This window comes from Clytia hemisphaerica, unplaced genomic scaffold, assembly GCF_902728285.1.
Source record: "Clytia hemisphaerica strain Z4C2 unplaced genomic scaffold, Clytia hemisphaerica genome assembly, whole genome shotgun sequence".
NCBI lineage: Eukaryota > Metazoa > Cnidaria > Hydrozoa > Leptothecata > Clytiidae > Clytia > Clytia hemisphaerica.
The window spans coordinates 1,300,308-1,322,458 of record NW_027103247.1 but is presented as its reverse complement, the minus strand read 5'-3'; the positions used below and the strand labels follow the sequence as shown (position 1 = coordinate 1,322,458).

At 35.6% G+C, this 22,151-nt stretch overlaps 1 long non-coding RNA gene across 1 annotated transcript; it reads right to left on the bottom strand.

Moving 5' to 3' along the window:
* Positions 1-12,411: 12,411 nt before the first annotated feature.
* LOC136820946 (uncharacterized) lies at positions 12,412-16,755 on the bottom strand. The gene is made up of 3 exons (XR_010848668.1): positions 16,643-16,755; positions 13,710-13,851; positions 12,412-12,713 (listed from the first exon to the last, which is right to left on the bottom strand). It is a non-coding gene; the product is annotated as an uncharacterized lncRNA (long non-coding RNA).
* Between the last annotated feature and the right edge of the window lie 5,396 nt (positions 16,756-22,151).

The following is a 22,151-nucleotide window of genomic DNA, read 5'->3' as shown; positions in this document are numbered from 1 at the left end:
AATACATCTTCTTTTTCTGTGTATAATGTATAATAATTTCACATCTCTGAAAATGCTACTGCGTTTTGAAGCTTCCTGATCGAAAAAAAAATTCTTTATTTTGATGTGCATATTTCTGGCGGGAACTTGTCGAATTTTTTTGTTCGAATTTAAGATTTTCGAACAAAAACATTCGAATTATAGAGACCCGGAATTCCCGAGTTATCCCGAAGATGAAGTCATTTTTGGCATAAAGTTACGTCATTTTACATTTCATAACTCTATTTTGCTTCCTTTTAACTTTCCGAGTTATTTTTCATTTTGTAACTCGTGAATTTTTCCTTTCTTTAACTTTCGAGTTATTTTTTATTTTCTAACTCGGGAAATTGTACTTCCTTTAAATATCCGAGTTATTTTTCCTTTTTTAACTCGGGAATTTTAGCTTCCTTTAACTTTCTGTAAATAGATTTACATTACACTGATTGGCCTATTAAAAAGGCTCGCCTTGTAAAATATCTCTCGTATTGCACTCAAAGTTTTACTTTAGGGCCAAAATGACGTCATCATCATCACAAGATTCGCAGTATTTTGAGTTTTGATCTGTTTTAAGTTGTAATTTTTAGATTTATGGAATTTTAGATTTTCGTTCGGAATTTCTTTGTGATTTGGGATTTTCGGAAAAAAAGTACGATATTCTTTTGAGCATCAGCGGATTGCTGATAGCCTCCCCCTTTTCTTACATAAATAGTGGGGTCTGAATCCCTTTCGCTTTGCGAACACGAGACTCGTTCTCCGTGCGTAACCCCTTTTACGATTGATTACGCGCGCAGCGCGTCTCCTTTGGTATAATGTGCGCGCGGTCGACTAAGTTCCTATATATCGCTCAACCACTTTCAAAATTCAGACTTCGTGTATGACTACATGACATCAATTTTCGTATCAATTTTTAAATCCTCAGATCACTCCGATCGCAAGTGAAGGATCCTCAGTGCTTTATATTTTAAATAATGAGATTGCTCAAAAATGCTCATCCGTTACCATTAGTTACGTAAAGATGACTGGTTGCGGACCGATGACCAATGACCGAAGCAATTTCTGTTGAAATTTGTGGAATTTTCTCCTCCGAGCTATTTCCACAAGGACCATATTCTATTCAGGGCTGTATGTTATAATTGAATACAGAATTTTGAGTATCAATGCAAAGAAGCTTGTATTCAAGTCAAATTTCTTCATACCTCATCAACAGTAGACAGCACCAAACAAACAGATAGACAGGGCAGCACCAATCAACAGGACAAAGGGAAGTATAAAATTTTGTATAGCCATTCATCTACAACATTGCCCCTTGATTTTCCAACTTGAGGGTTGTTGGCCTTAACTTACCTAGGCTAGCGCTAGCAACATCCAAAAGACCAGTATACTGTACAACTAACAAATAAAAGCAAAAAAGGGATTTATACAAAATATATTTTGAATATTTTTTACCTGTAGCTGTATCCCAGTTTGCAGAGTGTGGCCCGTTTGCTCGAGATCTCGAGTGCACAACTCGGAAAAAGTCGAGTGCAGGTGCAAAAATTTGAGGTATTCAGGTGCAAGTTCAGACGAGTTTTTAACCTCAAGTGCAGAGTTCAGCTATTTTTTCCTCAAGTGCAGGAAATTTTAGCAATTTTTTGCCTTTTTGGGTGAATTTCCGAGGTATAGGTGCACCTTTTCCGGATCAAAATTCATCAGGTGCGTTTTTCCAGTGCGGAACTTGGTAATTCCGAATTTTTCCTCGAGTGCAGCCTTGCCATACTCTGCAAACTGGGCTGTATCATCACTCTCAGTTATAAAACGCATACGTTGTATTTGAATTTATTAGCTAACAAAAAATTAATCGAAGTTTTTCAATATCCACCATCTCAAATATGAATTCTCGTGAACAACAGAGAAATTCACCATTGCCCCTGAAAAACATGGGACAAAATAGTTTCTTTATCAAATTCAGTTCTCCAAGCCCTCTTTTCTCTTGATGGTTTTCGTGAATACATTTTTAACAAGCTCGTAAAACAAAAATAAACTTGAAACTTGAACTTGAATATACATCACGCTCACAGCACAGGGCATGACCAACGATGAACGTTAACTTCTGAAAAAGTTAGCTAATCCCATTGAATATGGATGTAGACAATTGGAGATCACCGCACATACACCAAAATTTTATTGCAAACTATAAACTTTTCCTTCACATGCGTTTAAATGTGGAAAACTTTTGTCGTGAACTATTAACTTTTCCTTTGCATGCGTTTAAAATAGGGAAAACTTTTGTGGTGGACTATTAACTTTTCCTTCGCATGAGTTTCAAATGGGGAAAACTTTTGTCGTGAACTATGAACTTTTCCTTTGCATGCGTTTGAAATGGGGAACACTTTTGTCGTGAACTATGAACTTTTCCTTTGCATGCGTTTAAAATGGGGAAAACTTTTGTCGTAACTATTAACTTTTATTTTGCATGAGTTTAAAATGGGGAAAACTTTTGTCGTGAACTATGAACTTCTCCTTTGCATGCGTTTAAAATGGGGAACACTTTTGTCATGAACTATGAACTTTTCCTTTGCATGCGTTTAAAATGGGGAAAACTTTTGTCGTAACTATTAACTTTTATTTTCCATGAGTTTAAAATGGGGAAAACTTTTGTCGTGAACTATGAACTTTCCTTCGCATGCGTTTAAAATGGGGGAAAACTTTGTCATGAATTTGGTGATTTCTTTCATCGGGCGTTTAAAACTTGGAAAACTTTTGTCGTGAATTATGACTTAGGCGTAGATCACAAATAAGTTGTGTTCGCGTCGTCCGACCAACTCACTTTCTATCTTAAAAATCCGACACTTTTCAGTCGGAAAGTGGGAAATCTATCGGATTTTTTACCAATATTTTTCAAAGCATTTTATACATTCATCGTTAGTCGCCGATTAGATCATCCAGTGTTAGTTCAAATAAGCTTTCCGTCCGTAATTCTGCAAAGATTGTTTGCGTTAAAAAGCGCTATGCGACTGTTTTTTGCAACCGTGATATGTAACAAAGATCATAATGCAGCTAGTGCGCTTGAAAATTCTTGCCGCGCGAACAAACCTATGTTCAGGGTGCATTTTTCCGATGATTCTAGTGCTGACCGACTGCCTAGGTTCAGAGCGCACTTTGCCGACAATTTTGGTGCCGACCAACTCACTTTTTGGGGCTGGAAATGACGCGAACACAACTTATATGTGATTGACGCCTTATGACCTTTCCTTCGCATGCATCTAAAATGTGGTTTACTGTAATACTTTTGTCATGAATTTTCCTTTTTTGCATTTTTTTGGAAGAATGAAATCGTTTCCCTGGTTTGAAAGTTTTTTTCTTTTTGGCATTAGGTGAGACCAAATTAATTGTTCTGTAGGCCTGACCGACCCTATTTTTTCAAAATAGAAAAGTAATAGTATTGAATTTGCAACTGAACAAGTTGAAAATTTTAAAATGTATTTGTAAATTCATCTCAAAACTTAAATGAATTCAAAATATCACAATGAAAATGACACAAATATCATTCATCAATAAAGAGGAAAAAGTCTGGTGCTTTAAAATGTCACAAATTTTTTAGATCTTGACCTTCTGATCCTAGATTTTCAGAGATTTAGTTTTATTATATACTGACTTGCTGACCAGGTATGACCCATATTCTTCAGAAGGCCTTCCTGTATTTGTGGTCCCTTATTTAAAAGAATTATATTTTGGAAATTTACAATTTCATATTAAATAATTAAAAACTCAACATTAAAACATTAATTCACTAATGTATAATTAGTTAAAGTGGATTTTAAATATTATCATAAGTCTGCTTGAGTTTTTTATTCATTCAGACATGACATTGCGGATATAGCAAAAGGTCTGTACTAAACTTTTCTTCCTTTTTTCAGCATTTTTACACATGATAGTATTCCAAAAAATTCATCTCTCAGAAATTTTGATATTTTCCTTGGTTTATTGTAAAACTTTCTCCATTTTGTAAATTAAAGGTGTAAGGTGAAGCATGACGCTACGATCAAAATCTGTGTTTTGACTGGACTCACCAACCTTTATGATTATAAGGGTACAGTCTGTTTATTGCGACAACTCTTTAAATTCAAGATCCTCTGAGAGTGTCTAGTGTTTTCATCTTACTTTAATATACGGCGTTTGTTTGTCATTCAATTTTTTTGTTTGCAACTTGCAAATCGAGGAGGTTCTGGGTCGCTTCGCAACTTAAATTCGTGACATTTACGGCTTGTTTTTGTCACTCTCACATGTCTTTGCTATGCAAACAGAGTAGAGGAACGTACTTAAGCGTTCTGGAGCGCGCGTAACCCCTTTTTCTATAAACATTGATGATTCATGTTGTTTCTTCAAATTTTTTTCGTGATTTTTTTTTAACTTTCGTGCATTTTACACAGAGCACTTGTGAAAGCGAGAAATCGAAAGTCCCAGCTACCGTTTGCACTGCCAGTCTACACAGTTTAAAGGTTTCACAAACAACAATCAGCTCACAAGATTTTTGCTTGGTTAATATCTTTTTAACGTAGTTGCTCAAAACTAAAACTGAATTTAGTTGAGGGACATTGTTTGCTACTGAATGAATAACTATCAAACTACTGATATTGGATCAAACCTTATACGATTGTCGTCAGAAATGGATGACATTCTCAATCAATGTACAATGAATGACAGTGTGTTTTACACACACAGTCTGACAGTGTCTGGACAGTTTTATACGCTGCTCTACCGAAATCCTACTGAACCCAGTACCCTATGTATGGATATTGCATGCGCCGAAAGTAATTTTTCAAAGAGTAATCCTTGCGCCAAAACGTGCTAAAAACTGATGATACTGTACCAACATTGAGTTTCTTACAGAAGATTTAGTGAATGAGACATGCCAATGAGAATATACTATGACTAACATGGAACTGATTAATTCTCGTGGACATTTGAAGCACAGTGTTACAGCAAAAAAATGGTTGAGCATGGGGAGCAGCGAAGCAGCGAGCAGAAAAATGTAAACAGAAGCGGAACAAAAGCCGAAAAAACGATGGATTATGGAGTATATATTTGATGCTATTTTGTGAATAATTTTTTACGCCAATATTGAAGTTTTAGCAAACTTTGAAAATGATGTTTATGCCATGATGAATGATTAATGCCATGCAAAGTAATGTTCGATAAAAATCAAGAAAACAAAAATTTGTTCAATTTATTGTAAAAGCTTTTCGACTATCGTCATCGTCAGTACAGTACAAAATACATAAGCGTATGAAAAAGTATCTACAATTTATAAAGCACGATGTTTATGCCACTGTGCCAGAACGGTACTTTGATGTCTATGTACGCCAAAGATTTTCAGCTTTAGTTACCTGAATTCCAGACTGGGACAAAACATTTCAAGCTTCTAAGAAAAAGCTTATTATTACACACACTATTGGAGTAATTTCAATTTGAATTGTTTTGTCACATATTATGAACAGACTCGAACACTGAACACTCTCTCTACTAATACCACCACTGCACACTGTACCGTGTTGATGTTAAACGTAGGAGCGTACTTTGCTCAAATCAAAACTGAACAAACTTTGACTTTTTAGAACCAGACGTCCAATAAAATACAAACACAATGTTGTACCCACCTGTGAAGTGAAAAGTTTTTAACCATGTTGACGGTGGTTACAACAGGACACGGTGTCTGAAATAACAGTCATTTCGTTGAAGAATCTCCGCTTTCTTGCTTGCCAGGGAAGTGGAAGTGGATTACAGCGATAGAAAAAAATTGTGTACAGTGGCGGATTAGATGTTATTTTAATATTTTCATGGTGACCAATTTTTGCTGAAGGCCCCTTTTCAGATTTTCTTAGGATTTTATTTTATGGTCTTTTGTAAATAAGAACAAAGGCTGTGAAATCCGACAAATTTAATCCCTGAAAATTAATACCTTTATTAAAATTATCTGATTCAACTGCCAATTTTGAGAGCAACTACACGTTTTTTTTTTAATAAGGAACCTTAACTTCGCTCTGAGCCTGGAGTTCCTTATTTTTACAGAGAATTTCAGTCTCAAAGTTCCTTACAACATAGGAAATTTTGAACTTTTTGCCCCTTGAAAGATCAAAATTTGGTCAAATTAGTCCCAATAAGGTACATTATTTTCAAATTCACTTATTCTCAGCCTGAGCAGTTCCTTAACAATTCCTTATTTTTTGAACCATTTTCAGCCTCGAGTTCCTTATAAACGTGTTCCTTATAAAAAAAAAAAACGTGTATCAAATTTATATCTTTAGTAACCATGAAGAAATTTTATTCAAGCTAACTGAAAACTTTTTGCAGAAACACGTATAAACATTGTTAAAGTTTTTCAGATAATTTTTAGTAACCTTTGATACAAATAGATTATATCTACAGTATGCCACCAGTCCAAAGTTACTTACTTTTTAAATTTCAAATCAAATGAATGCATTCAATTTCATTTTGGAATTCACCTTTAATCTGCGTTATGTTTTCTTTATGGGAGGGAAGCACTTTCAGTTTCACAGTACACATTCTTATGTTTGGGTTTTCAAAAAAATATTTTATCTGGTGATTGAAGAAAATCAACTTTGATATCATTCTAGTTCTTAACATGTTGCGAAACCTGTACAGTAATGGTTTTATTCAGGTCACTTTGCATCAGAAAGTGTAGATTAACACTTTCGTTATGTATGGATCTTATTGAGGAAATTTTAACCGCATCGGCTCGTGTTTCTTAACTTTAAACAGCTCTAGTAACATTGAGCACTTTCTATGAAGACTCATTTCACCAATTTACAGTCTGATTATGATTCCCTTGCTCTCTTCATGGCTAAATTCCTCTGGGCTAATATCTGCTATCAGCGGGGCATTCATAGCGACAGCTAATTGCTAGTACTAATTATTATTTACAATAAACAATGGTATATGAGAAAAAGCAAAGAATCTTGGAATTCTATTCCTATCACCTTGAGTTAATAGTTTATAACAAAAAATTAACATTATATATAAAATTTTTCGCTGAATCAGCAAAAACGGCAAATTCTGTCATTTTTTTGGCAAAACATAGGAGAAAAATATCTTTAAAGCTTAATATTTTCAGTTTCAGTTAAGCTTTTTTTCTAAAATTTTCACAGCTTATTCCATACATGAATGGAACTATTTTCAAAAGAGATTTGTTTTCAGAAACTTGATTAAGACGTTGTTAAATCAAAATTGTCATTTTGAAAATTTCTAAATTTTTAGTTTGGACTTTGCAATATCGAAAATCTTGAAATATTTCATAAAAATCATAAATTTTACATCCATCGGGTCGTAAATTTAAGGGGAAACACAAATATGTTAATAGTTTTTCCCCCTATTACCACTGGGCTTAATAATTTGATTTTAACTACACCTCCGTTTTGGGGGCCCCAAACCTGCATTTTGACAACCAGGGGTATACTGTAAAAATGTTATCAAATAAGTTTATGCCCAAAACCCTCTAAATCATATTTCAAAACTATGGTCAAAATTTTGTATTCATATCTTAAAGATATCTCGAGAAATCGCTAAAATTTCAAACCTCCGTTTTGGGGGCCATTAGAAAAAAGCTACCTATCTTTAAGCAATTGAAAAATATTGTTGAAATTGAAAATTTTGAAAAAGAACTTCCAGGAAATAAAGTAGAGATGTTAAAGGTTTTCATGCAGCAAAAATTTTTGTAAAATCTCTTTTCCTCTAGATTTGAGAGGAATTTCAAATTTGATCGCCGTTTTGGGGGCCACATGCTGTAAGCTTTTGACTGGTCAAGCGCTGGAATTCTGTTGTAATGTCAAATGACCTAGGTAGAATTTCTACCTATCACACCAACCACGGCACATTTTTCAGCCAAAGCACGCCTTCTAGCCCTTCTGGCATTATAAATCTGTTCTTTTACAATACAGAAAAAATTGGATGTTACCATTTCACTGTATTTCTACCATTTAACATAAAAAACGTAATTTCACTTTTTGATAGTGATTTATACCAGTTCATTTTGAAATCTTCTTCAACTTCGAATAGCGCACCGCGCTGAATCTAAAAATAGATTTTATTTTTGACATAATCATTACTTTCGATGTGTTTGTACGAGTTTCAATCCCATCAACCTTTGCGCTAATCTCTTTTGCACATTTAATTACATCCTTTGACAAAAAATATATAACAACTTGCACGTATTTTTAATTGAGCCGCATTGAATTGTGGGATTGCAACTCGTACAAATGTCAAAAAAAAAGTGAAAAGTAATAATTATGGTGTATGCGTTGCGGAGCGCTATTGATCGTTCTTGAATTTTGGCGGGTTTCGTGTATTACTGAAAGCGTATCACTGTTATCACAGCTTATTATTTTCATGTCATTTTCATGTAGTTATCTGGAGCTTGTAGAGGGGTATAATTGGCTGGTTGCGGGATCGGCTGAAGATGTTGATAGTCCAAGTCGTCAGGAACAATTTCGTAGTCCTAGAAAATTGAGAGTTAAATGGCAGTAGCGAAGTGAGTCGACCAAAATTCGGGGAAACTGGGAGGCAATTTTAGGAAATCTTCATTTTAGAGCCCCCTATTAAAAGTAAATATTTAAAAAAAAATAACGCCAGCGAGGCGAACACGAAAATATTTGGGTATTTTCTCTCTTTTAGGTCGAAAACTGCCAGGTGTAAAGGTGCAAAAAAGCAAAGGAGCGCCGAAATTAGTGATAAGAGGTTTCTTTTTGCGCTCCCTCCCCCCAAAAAAATATCGGCCGCCACCACGCTACTGTTAAATGGTTAAAAAAGACTAACTACCGTTTAGCTCCTTCGAATTTGGTTTCTTACTTAGTCACTGAGACAAATGGCTTGATTTCCCATTTGTCCCAGAGACATGAGAATAGAGTACAATCAGTGACAAAATACTTGGCACAAAAGGGAAATTCACCGGGGTGTTTTGAAACCACGATCGATTTGTAAGTGCTCTAAAGTAGGTTCGAAGGGTAGAGTTTTAACTCTGAGTTTTAACGCTAGACTTAAGACTTAGGACCTTAGGATCTGAGGATCCAAAAGTTCAAAAATGGTCCAGTAGGGCTTGAAATATAGCCTATAGAAACTAATAAATCTCTCCCAGATCGAAATAATCGATGAAATCAAGTTGAAGGCCTAAAAATTGACATTCTCGCTCGAACTTCAATTTTCGAAAAATGGTAAATTAGCCAAAAGTGCCAATATATTATGGCACTGATTGTAGCCATGAATCATTTTCTTCAAAATTTTATGCTCTTTCCGCATGGTAGCTACGAGAGTTCTGGAAACCTCTTAGTTCCAGAGTCACCAAACTGAGTCACCTTTCGGAATCTTCGGGGTATTTTATTTTGGATAGCAAAACATTATGTAATCTTTACTCGAGCGTATCAAAAAAGCACTTGGCTCACCATTTGCCATACTCCCAGAAAAGAACAAACCCAGCTGGCACACAACGTTCTTTCAACGTTTATTTAACGTTCACAACGTCCATAACGTTATAACGTTAGATAAACGTTGAAACAACGTTGTGTGCCAGCTGGGAAATTTAAGTACCTGGTTCCGACTCAAAAGCTCTTCGTCACCAAATCTTTTCATTTCAGTATCGTCATCTGACGTCATCTGAAATTCTAAAAGTAAAAGAAATTACAGCTGATTTTCAAGGGAAAATCGGGGGATTTTCACCATCGAATAAGCGGGTGCGCGTATCAAATACTAGAGAGCGTTGTTTATGAGAGTTTCTTGTCGACTTTCAATATCATTGCAATGGATCGGGTCGTCGAATTAAAGAGCTCAACTGTAGTCAACATTCATGACGAGGAAAATCACCAAAATTAAAGAACAAGCTGTTTCTTAAGAGATTCTTTTCACTGTCATATCATTCAAAGGACTGTGGTATCTCCTCGATGTAATTTATGATATTCATGACGTAAGGTTTTCTATGGAAACACTCTGGTTTTTGCCAGTAGTAGCAAATTTAAGATCGAGAAGATTTTTACTTAATGTTTTCAACGTACCCAACAAGACAATGATCAAACTAATATACCTCTGTTCCTTTGACAAGAACTACATCTTGACTTTCCAGTACAGCAACATTTTATTCTTTTACAGCATTTGAAGAGCGAAATGAAGAAGAGAAGCAGTAGGGTTTGACCTAAACAACCAACAACTAGCCAAAACCAACAGATTTCTAGAACATATGATAGGACATATTACAATATTATAGGCTATTTCATAGTCGAACGGATTGTGTCCCTATAACGACTTCCTGTTAGCTAGACGCAAAAAAATCAAAATTTTTAGACCAACAGAAAGTCGTTATCAGAGTGCGATGGTCCTATGATTACGCATGTTTCATTTCGAATCTGAAATGGCCTATACTAAATAACACCTACTTGATTAGAGAAAAGTTATAAGAAATATGGAATACATAGGGAATAATTTGTCTGAGTTGAATGTAGTCTAGTGTATATGTTGAATGTTTAATTTGTACAGACAAAGACAGGATCTAAAATACACGTTTTTTTTTATAAGGAACCTTGACTTGGCTCCGAGCCTGGAGTTCCTATTATTTTTCCAGAGAGTTTCAGCTTCGAAGTTCCTTATCGAGTTCCTTAGTTACTTAGCTGTTAAGTTTGGATTTGCTAAGTGTGTAGCTTGTTTATCAGCATTTTCATCTTTTTGACATATTGAAAGGCGTTTCAGCAATATTTTCCGTCTTTTTATAAAAAGACCTAAATAAATAAACCTAAATAAATTTAGGTTGTTGTAAATGTTTGCAAGTTCAAATTGAACTCTTGCTGTTCCTTAACTTGATTTTTTATTCTCAGCCTGAGCAGTTCCTTAACATTTCCTTATTTCTCAGACCATTTTCAGCCTCAAGTTCCTTATAAACGTGTTCCTTATAAAAAAAACGTGTATCATCATCATTGATTGTATGTTCTGGCTTCTGTGGTTTTTGAAGTTTCAAGATAAGGCGTCAAAATCCAAAAACTATAATCTTGTTCTAGAGAAAGTCTGTAGTAAGAATTAAAGGTTTTCATTATTACCAATCTTTTGTTCGTATCCTCGATACCATTTCCTCTTCGGCTTTTTGTTGGTGAATTTACCATCAAAAACCATGGGAACAGAGCGATTCCCTTTTGTATATTTATTTTCAGCGTATACGACTGCGACTTTTGGATCCATTACTCCGTAAGCACAAAAGGAGGTTTTGTTGATGGGACCATATAGAATGGTATATTTTGAACTTCTTATTTCCACATAGTACCAGACAATTCCGTCGTAATTGCTGGGTTTGTTCCATTTCACTTCAGGGATGTTTTTTTGATTGAAGGTAAACGAAGTTATTTCAATTCGCAACCGACTAACTGGAAATTCTATAAAAAAAGAAATTATCACTATAAGAATAATAATACAAGTTTCGGTATTTTTCTATTCAGTGAAATGAGATCAATCCATAAGCATAGTTTGTATACCCGGGGGAGGGGGGGTTACTTAGGCAAAAATAGGTGCTGGGTATGTGTGGACGGCTAGGGTCGGTTTTTTACCTTTCAAAGTCTCTCTAAGGGTCGGAAAAATCAGAAAGTTTTTAATTAGTCTCTCTAAGGGTCGGAAAAAGCACGATTTTTAGGAAATATTTTTGATTTCGAGAGAAAAAATTGTAAAAGAAGTCTCAATTGTAAGACCTTAGAAAAGAAAAGAGTAAGCACTTTTTCAAAAATCGAAGAAAATTTTGCAAAAAAGTCTCTCTAATGGTCACCTTTTTAGCAAAATTCAGTCCCTCTAAGGGTCGGTTTTGGGAGGTCCCGTCCGCACATGCCCCCTCATCCGCCAACCGTAGTACCCCCCCAGGGTTTGTGTATTTTTGACTTGGGATTTTATGGGTCAAAAAACCTAGAGGAGTTTTAAAGGATCGCCAGAGAACTAAAGAAACGAAAATTCAGATTACTTTTCACCCTTACTGATCGATAATTTTTCTAGAAATATCCAATTCAACCTTGTTCCCATGCCTCTGATCTCTTTTTTGATGGATGAGGAGATTAGCACTGGAGGCCTGACACTTCAAGATTACGCAATCATTTTCACGATACTCGAGACCAGGGCTAAAATTCATCAAATATCCTCCAAATAAAAATGTCGATGATGTTCGCGCTTTTAGGATTGCAGGGTAATGAGAAATATGAATATTTTTGGCTTTTTAGATATAACTCTTGCATTGATTTCAAAGCCCCGATGAGGCTAGATGTGAATCTCAGGGATGAGAAATGAAGCCATTTATAAATTTTAAGGCTTCACTTTTTCTTGCTTGGGAAAGGTTGAAGATTACTTTTTAGCCCTTTCGTGGCTTTAAACTCAAAGGATATGACTTACGAAGGACGGTTAAATTGATGGCTGGAGACTCCAATTCAGTGCCATTAAAGGACGGATAAGAATACATGAACCCATATACCGAGAAACGATGTCCATTGTCTTTTAGATCAACTTCGGATAGTGTTAGAATTAAAATGATCGATGCATAGCCTGCATATGGAGAGATATCTTTACTATACACTTTGTGAACTTGGATTTTATTTTTAAAAAGTCTTTTTCCTTCCTCGGTGATATTTTGTTTCCAGATTGTATCCCCAATGGTGCATCTTTTGATAAGTGCGCATGCCTCTTTGTCGAGAAGCCTAAAACAAACAGAAAACTAAATTTATGTAATACTTTTTATAGCTGTACTAAAATCAGGAGTGATTTGGTTATCCAAATCTTGTCACCTCCCGCATTAATTCCAGACTTTATTTTACGAGAATGCCCTGGATATCTTGTTTTCCTATAAACGGATGTTAAGGAATATAGTAAGTAAGTCTGCGACCGCAGTCGGAGGTGACCCGAAGGCTCCTCTTTCGATAGCTGTCTATCCGAAGGTAGGGGACGGCACTACTCTTTCTCCCTGGATTGCCCCATTTACCCTTGATCCTTTTCTCAATTGCTGAGCATCAAGCAGAGAGGTATCAAGTATCATTTTGGGAGTCTTATTTGGTATGACGCGGCTGGGCGGGTTGAACCCACAACCATGCAATCCGACTCCAATTCTTGCAACGTTACAAATAATTTTCATAAGCTCATTTTCGGCTCAAACGAAGCGTATAACTAAGTAGAATAAGATTCAGTCTAGGCAGATGTTTTTTTATTTAGAGATTTTGCGTAATTCGTAAAAATCCTTACTTTTGTGCAATTTTGATGACGTCATAGAAATTGAAATTTCAATAACTTTTGATAGAATCATCAAAATAATTTCAAATTTTCACCATAGATGTAGATGCATTTCAATGCAAATTTTCAAAATATTTCAAAAATGTTTTAAAATTTTGATGACGTCAGCATTTTTTGAGGATTTCAGTTTTTTGACCGTAAAGCGATGACGTCATTAAATGTCAATAAAATTATTTTTCAATTCTGAAAACATTAATAAAATGCATCTTTGGTCAAAATTTGAAATTAATTTGATGATTCTATCAAAAGTTATTGGAATTTTTATTTTTATGACGTCATGAAAATAGCGCAAAATTGAGGATTTTTGCAAATTACGCAAATTACGAGTTTTTTTCACTAAGAGAGGGACTTCTATACGCTAGAGTTCCTTGAAAATAATTATTTTCCAACAAATCAATAAATTTACTTACAAAATCTCAATTTTACTGAAAACTTCTTTTCTGTGACTAGCGCTATATGTGATTCCCCAACGAAACTCAGCCGTGTCTCCTTCTGTGGCTATTATGTTTGATAATGATTGTGGTTTCAGAGATGAATTTATCCGACATTCCACTAAAAGAAAGGAGGCGCAGTAGTGTAGTGTTCATCGTTCTTGACTTCCGTGCTGGAGGTCAGGGTTCGATTCCCACTCGGTGCTGCGATTCACTTGGCAAGTGAATGTACCTTGGCCCGGGTCAACCCATACCATGTGAGGGGAATAGGGTACCAACACTCTGATACAAGAGTATGGGGAGATATGCTGGACATTGAATGTGGTGCGGTGATGGTACTCATATGTTCAGTACCTGCGAGAACGAAAGGTTCTACCGTACTGTCCGAGTATCATCATCGATATAGCACGGCTCTGATGTGTCGCGAGCACAGAGTACAATGTCTGGTAAGCGCTGTGATTTCCCTATCTAGGGATATGGAACTATCCCGGGATAGGGCCCGGTCCGATGATATCGGAGGGTCAGCTTCTCTCTCTCTCTCTTCTCTCCACTAAAAGAAAAAGTATATCAAACATTCTGTGAATATGCTTAACTTGATTCTCGAATAAACTTTCTTATCTCCGAAAAGAAAAGCCAACAGAAAAAAACCGACATTCTAGGTGGATAAAAAAGTAAATTCAACATTGACTTCCAAGCCCGAAGGACTAGACTCGAGGCTCCTGGATGGGAATGAAGCCACTTATTTCCCGTTCAGAACGCCCGCGAGTAGTTTTTACACAAACGCCAGATTAAAAATAAAATTTATCGCAAGATTTAAAAAAAATGCAGTCCTCAAAACAAAGGAACCGCTAGATACGCCGTGATTGCGATGCGTTTTATGCGCGTTCTGGATAGGAAATAAGTTGCTTCACTTTTTCTTGCGTGGGAAAGATTACAGATTCTACCCTAGCCATTCGAGCTTTAAACTTAATGAAATTCAACTTATCAGGTGGTCAGTGTTGGTCCATAGCCTATTCTCCACACATTTGTACGCAGCAGAAAAATATTTTTCGCCGGTATGCCCAGGGAAATTTCGGGAAGATCCCGGAAACAAGCCAGAATTAGAAAATTGAGACGTCCTATGGTATCTATCATGTTGCAGTAGTGCATTCTCCGTTGAATGAAAATTGACAAGGTTTTCTCAATAGCCTTTTCTTATAAAAACGACAAAGATTCGTGTAAATCTTTTGGCAATGTTTTGGTAAACGTAAACGTAAACGTTGACCGCCGGTTTTCGAATGAAGTCATTGCATCGTTGTGAATTTCGCCTAGCGAAAGTATTACGATAGCCTTTCGCGGCGGTGTCCCACAGATATCTAAGCCCGAAGGGCTAGATATGCAACTTTAAGCTTTCTCCAGCAAAAAAAAGTGAAGCTAAAATTTGACTTTTTAAATTTCGTGCCGATGGATAGGATCTAGCATTTTGATTGTTTTCGGAGCGCGAGATCAAAAAAATTAGGCGGCAAACGCTATTTCACACCTCTCAAACCGGTGAAATTGCATATTTTTGTCACGTGACTCTGGTAGGAAATCCTTCCAAAGATGAGCTTCACTTTTTGAACAAAGCTGCAAATCTAGCCCTTCGGGCTTTACAGATATCTGTGCGGTGTCCTCGGAAAAAAAATTAGAAAACGAAAGTGCTTGATACGGTGGACGAACTCACTAAATTTAATTTACAAATTACACGCTCGTATAACCACGGACGATTTTCGCGGGTTTTCTTTGGATTACGTCATATATCTTTGTGTCTTTAGCTTCACAGTTTTGATTTTTTCTTTATTTTCTTATAAGCATATACTTTATAAGAATCAAATCAATAACTCTTGATAGACGGTGATATACCTTTCGGTAATTAGTTCTTACAAAGTAAACAAGTGATGGCACACAATATGAGCACATTTATTTTTCTTATAAGCATTTACTTTATAAGAATCAAATCAATAACTCTTTATAGACGGTAATATACCTTTCGGTAATTAGTTTTTACAAAGTAAACAAGGGATGGCGCACAATATGAGCATATTCATTTTTTTCATAAGCATTTACTTTATAAGAATGAAATCAATAACTCTCGATAGACGGTGATATACCTTTCGGTAATTAGTTCTTACAAAGTAAACAAGGGATTGTGCACAATATGAGCATACTCATTTTTCTTATAAGCATTTACTTTATAAGAATCAAATCAATAACTTTTGATGGACGGTGATATTACCTTTTTTTATTAGTTCTTAAAAATTAACCAACAATTGTTCTTAAATTGGTCTTATTTTTTTAGCGATTTTGAGCCTCGTTGTTCTTATAAAATTGTTTCATCAAGGCTCGATGTAAAGTAGATTTCAAATTAGCTTCAATCTTCTTGTTTTTCCTATGTAGTTTAAATACTAGGCGAAATTTTCGAATTCAAGTCGTCTTGTTTACATTTTGAAATACGCGCGAAATTCTAAAGATTCGCTCCGCGCGAGTTTTGAAACTGCCGTGCTCAGACCTATTTGGTCTATTTCGGCTTAATTAACCCCGTGAGAAAAATAATACCAAAAATGATTCAATTCATCCCTACGGCTCAGACATGGCCATACCCCAGCAATTATTTCAAAAACTTCTTGCATCTGGGTTTAGATCTTCTCAAAATATATACCTTTGATTTCCCATTATATTCCCTCATCAAAGAAATACTTCAGTTTTCAAACGCAGTGGAAATATTACAGAACAAAATCACCAGGAAGAATTGCTTGAAATCAGCGAGGGAGGTTTGCTAATCTTTGTTTCTTTTTAGAAATTTAAAAGTCTCTACTAAAAAATTTAACCGAGTCTTAAATAAAAATTCCAACCCAAAGAAAGTTATCATTATAAAAGTTAAACCGTGCGTGTACCTTGATTAAACTGGACGAACAAAAAACATAAAATGTAAACACGCCACATCTTCTTATCATCTTAACTATCGATTTGGCTTTTACTCACACGACTTGTCAGAAATCGTAACATCAATACTAACTACTTTTAATGGGAAATTAAAATTTCTCTTTGCCAAAAAATTGTTTTTCTAGGAAGGTACGTAATTTTTGTCCTATTACCAATTGCTATAGTTATTAAACGTAAACATTGCTTTAGATTTTTCTTATAAGAACGTCCAAAATTCGTAAAATTTCCCATGTTCTTAGCTTTATTCTCAGCCTAAACATGTTCTTCTGTCGTGTTTTTCTCCCCAGCTGGCACACAACGTTGTTTTAACGTTATTTGGACGTTATGAATGTCACATGGACGTTGTTTTGACGTTGTGTGCCGTCTGGGTCATCTCTTGTGAGTATTTCATGCAATTTTCTGATATATTTGGTTTTCTAGAGTCCGCTAGGGCTTAAAATGTTTTCAGCTTGTTCTTAATATTTTAGCAATCGAAGCCTTACATCTAGGCGTTTGTTCTTTATAGATTTATAAAGAACGTGTAAACTAGGAAAAGATGCGAAAGATATGACCATGATAAGGTTCATGAAAGGTGGCAAGAGAATTTTGAACTTAGTATTATTGGGACAAAAGTCATAAATATCTACATATGGTATAATATAATTTCCAATCGTATATTAGTTTTATTTATGAATGATTAGGTAACCTCTTGAAACAGGAAATCAGGGCCCAATTACAATAACGTTCCAATAAAAAAGACCAATTATATCTGACCTGAGGTTTTTTTTTCTGGTAAGGTTGGAGATTTGTCAACGAATATATTATATTATTAATTTCGCCTTAGCGAAAGTATTACAATCAGCATTCTGCGGCGGCGATGAGGAGAAAAATTAGAAAACGAAAGTACTTGATACGGTGGACGAACTCACTAAAATCAATTTACAAATTTTCGCAGGTCTTCTTTGGATTACGTCATATATCTTTTTGTCTTTAGCTTCACAGTTTTATGAGCATATTTCATTTTTCTTATAAGGATATACTTTATAAGAATCAAATCAATAACTCTTGATAGACGGTAACATACCTTTCGGTAATTAGTTCTTACAAAGTAAACAAGGAATGGCGCACAATATGAGCATATTTATTTTTCTTATAAACATATACTTTATAAAAATCAAATCGATAACTCTTGATAGATGGTTACATACCATTCGGTAATTAGTTCTTACAAAGTAAACAAGGGACGGCGCACAATATGAGCATATTCATTTTTTATAAGCATTTACTTTATAGGAACAAATCAATAACTCTTGATAGACGGTGATATACCACAGATATCTGTAAAGCCCGAAGGGCTAGATTTGCGGCTTTTATCGAAAAGTGAAGCCTAGGTTTGGAAGGATTTCCTACCAAAGTCACGTGACTAAAATATGCGATTTCACCGGTTTGAGAGATGTGAAATAGCGTTTGCCGCCTACGTTTTTTGATCTCGCGCTCCGAAAACAATTAAAATGTTAGATCCTATCCATCGGCACGAAATTTAAAAGTCAAATTTTAGCTTCACTTTTTTTTGCTGGAGAAAGGTTAAAGTTGCCTATCTAGCCCTTCGGGCTTAGATATCTGTGTGATATACCTTTCGATAGTTAGTTCTTCGTACAAAGTAAACAAGGGATGGAGTGCAATATGAGCATATTTATTTTTATAAGCATATACTTTATAAGAGTTCTTAAAAATTAAACAACAATTGTTCTTAAATTGTTTTTTTTAACGATTTTGAGCCTCGTTGTTCTTACAAAATTATTTCATCAAGTCTCGATGTAAAGAGATTTCAGATTAGCTTCAATTTCTTCTACTTCTTGTTTTTCCCATGCAGTTCAAATTGTAGGCGAAATTTTCGTCTTGTTATACTAGATATCAGATAATTCTAACAAGAGTTAGTTTTCATTTATAAAAATAATGTGTACCTCAGCTAGAAATTACACGTCTTTTTTATAAGAAACAACTATATAAGAGCATAAGGCTTCGATGGCCAAAATATTAAGAACAAGTTTAAGGCTTTGCGTACTCCAAAGCGTCTATTTTCTTAGGAAATGCTTACATGGTGAAAATATGGACACGTTAAGAACATTTTTAGGCTTGAAGCTCAAAAAGTTACAATCCCGGACAAAAGGTTGTAGACTTTTCAAAAATACATGCAAAATTTCAAAATAAGCTCTGGAAACCCAGAGAGTTACAACCTTGTCCACTTCTTCTTTCAGTCTGCGCCACATTTAGTTTTATGGCGTGAGATGCTAGGCAAGGCAGTATGCAGTGCTGACGAGTCCTAATAAGGACGAAATGCATATACTGCTCTGCCACCCAAATCTCCTGAAAGAAGATAGTTGGACAGAAATCTTTACATATGTCATAGAACTTATTATGATGATACTGTCATTGATGAATTAATTTGTCCCTTTTGACACTTTTGATATTAACCAAAACACAAGTTTTGAATTGCATATTTCAAATTTATTTTCTCCCATATTGTAATGCAACCTTGGTATTGTTGAATATGTTTCCATAAAAATTATAAAATTAGAAAAACCAAAAAATTTATTTCACAGTTTTCATTGAGTCTCACTTGTTTTCCTTTGTTCTTTTGTTTCATTCAGTCCCTTGTGACACATCAGTTTCTCAACTCTCATGTGGAGTGTCTTTTGTTTTAAAATTCATTTTTGTCAACAATGTGTCACTTTAGGATAATTACTTTTAATTATTTATTCATTTAATTGCTTTTTTTCACTTAGTTAATTTAATGACATAATATGGATAGGGACTTATTTTTTATATAAATACAGGCACACATTTCAGTTCACTTCAGATCTGACTTGACAGTCATAGAGTCAAGATGTCAAGGAAATCAGATTTTCACAAATTTAATAATAATTCATTTTGATTTTCACTTGTGCACTGGGTACTCACAGTATTTATTCACTGGCTACCTGGTAGGTTTTTTGTTTTTGCATTTTTGTTTCTTTGCTTTTTTCATCAGTGTGCCATTTTGTTTTTCTTTCATGTGTCAGCCATTTTGTTTTTCTGTGCCTTAGGTTAAGACTTTGTATATTTTCAGTACATTGAAACTTATTCACTCATATAGACTTATACTTTTTCAATTCATATTTACACACTATACTTTCAAACATCTAGACTTATACTTAGACATTTTGGACTTAGAAATCTTTCAAATATTTTGGGACTTTTTTATTTGAAACTATTTGACCATTGTAATTTACCTTTTTTTAGTTTGAACAATATCAACGTTCCGAACACTGTCAGTCTCAAATCCCTTTGCACTACATTCAAACAGTGGTGACACTTCAACTCAATTCATTGTCAATGTCAAGACGAGGCATCACAAGGATCGACTACAGCCAACTCAATTCAACTGGCCGAATCATTCCCCTCAGAAGCATTGACGAAGAACTCACCTCTCATTTTCATAATTTATCTATTCGCGAATCAATTCACCCTGATTCCGACGTAACTCATACCGACTCCGACGCAACTCACACCGACTCTGAACGCACACCGACTTCGTCACAACTCACACCGACTCCGTCGCAACGCACACCCGATTCGACGAACTCACCGACTCGACAACTCACACCGACTTCCGCAACTCAACTCGTCGCAACTCACAGACTCAACACACCGACTTCGACGCAACTATACTGACTCCGACACAACTCAAACTGTTCAACTAGACTCATAATGGCAGAGCCAAGTGATGAAGCCATCGATCTAATGATTTTGGCACAAGATGCTATTGACATGATGGAAGAAATCCCAATCAATGATCTCAGTCCTGAAGATTCAAATGTTATCATCACAAAGCTCGAACAAATCAGAAGCTCAATTCGCAAAAAGGAGGTCATAATCAAACGTCGAAAGAGGAACTCGACGAAGATGTGAGGATTTTTGTTAATCAAGCAATTATGTCAATTAAAGAATTCATAACAGGCATTTACGACCGAAAATCAAAAGCCAACCTGAGTCAGACCAATCAAAGATAACGAAGCAGCCCAAATAGAACGTAAGATCAACTTTCGTCTTGATTGCATCAATAGAGACATTGAAAAGCTAGAGATAACTTTTGATTGTGCAATGGACAAAGCAGAATCCTCTGAACTTTTACTCTTACGGAAAAATCTTTCTTCGAACGTTCATCAACGATTTGATAAAATCACAGAAAGTTATACTGAATGCCTTGACTCACCTATCAAAAGTGCCGAAAACACTATCATGATCCGCAAAACTGGGCAAAGATATGTCGACCTAGATGAGAAGAAACAGGCTTACGTCCTCAATCTTACCAAGGAAATCAGTAAGCGAGAACTTGACAAACATTCTGAGTTTAACAAATCTAAACTCAATATCAAATTAGAGAAGTTCTCTGGTTATGACTCCAATACTGATTTTTATACGTTTCGAACCAACTTCGAAAAAATGCACTTGTCTTCAACTCCGAAGGAACTTTTACCAGATCTTCTACGAAACAATTATCTGACAGATGCAGCACTAACAATGGTGAAGACCATCAACAACATAGACGAAATTTGGGAACGACTCAAAAAATCCTTTGGTGACTCAAAAGTGATGTTATCCAGAAGACTTCATCAACTCAAAAGTATCGACTTCAGCAAACGAGATCCTGAGAAGCTCATATCCGGCATAAGCACTCTAATCAATATCATGCAGGATGTGTCGTCCCTTGCAGAAAAACACAACATTGAAGAATATCTGTACTATGGTAGCAGCACTTCAGATATTCATGAAGTCATCGGTGAAAGACGATCAACTCAATTTTTGGTAGATTTTGGTGAAGAGGATCTCAGCCCAAAGGAAACTTGGCAAAAGATGATTGAATTCTTAATCAAGGAGAGACGAGTCAATGAACAAAAACGTCTCTTAAATTTCAAGAAAGAGACAATCAAGAAGAAGGATGACAAGAATGCTGGTGCCAGACGTAATGGTTCATGTCACTGGAATCAAGACGGTGATGACGTACACTGCAGCATTTGCAATTCACCAGAGGGAAGAGCAGACCACATTGCAACCAAAAGCCGAAATGGAAAGAAAATCATGCAGTACTACACATGTAAATCATTCGTATTCAAATCACCTGAAGATCGATACACCATCTTGAAGAAGAAGGGATTTTGCGCTCAATGCCTATTTCCTGGAGCAGATGCATCTTCGGGAAAACATGTCGATGGAAAGTGCCAACACGACTTTGTCTGTGCTCATCCATCCCATCAAAACGACACCATCAAGAAGCATGTGCTAGTTTGTGAGGAGCACAAGACTCAACCATCAAATCAACAACTTCTCGATACCTTTGTCAAGCGTTTCATCAAAAGTCCAGCTTTACCTCAATTCTCAAGGGAGATCAAACTCTACAAAGCCAGCAACGAGATATGCGATGATCGTGTGTGTATCTCC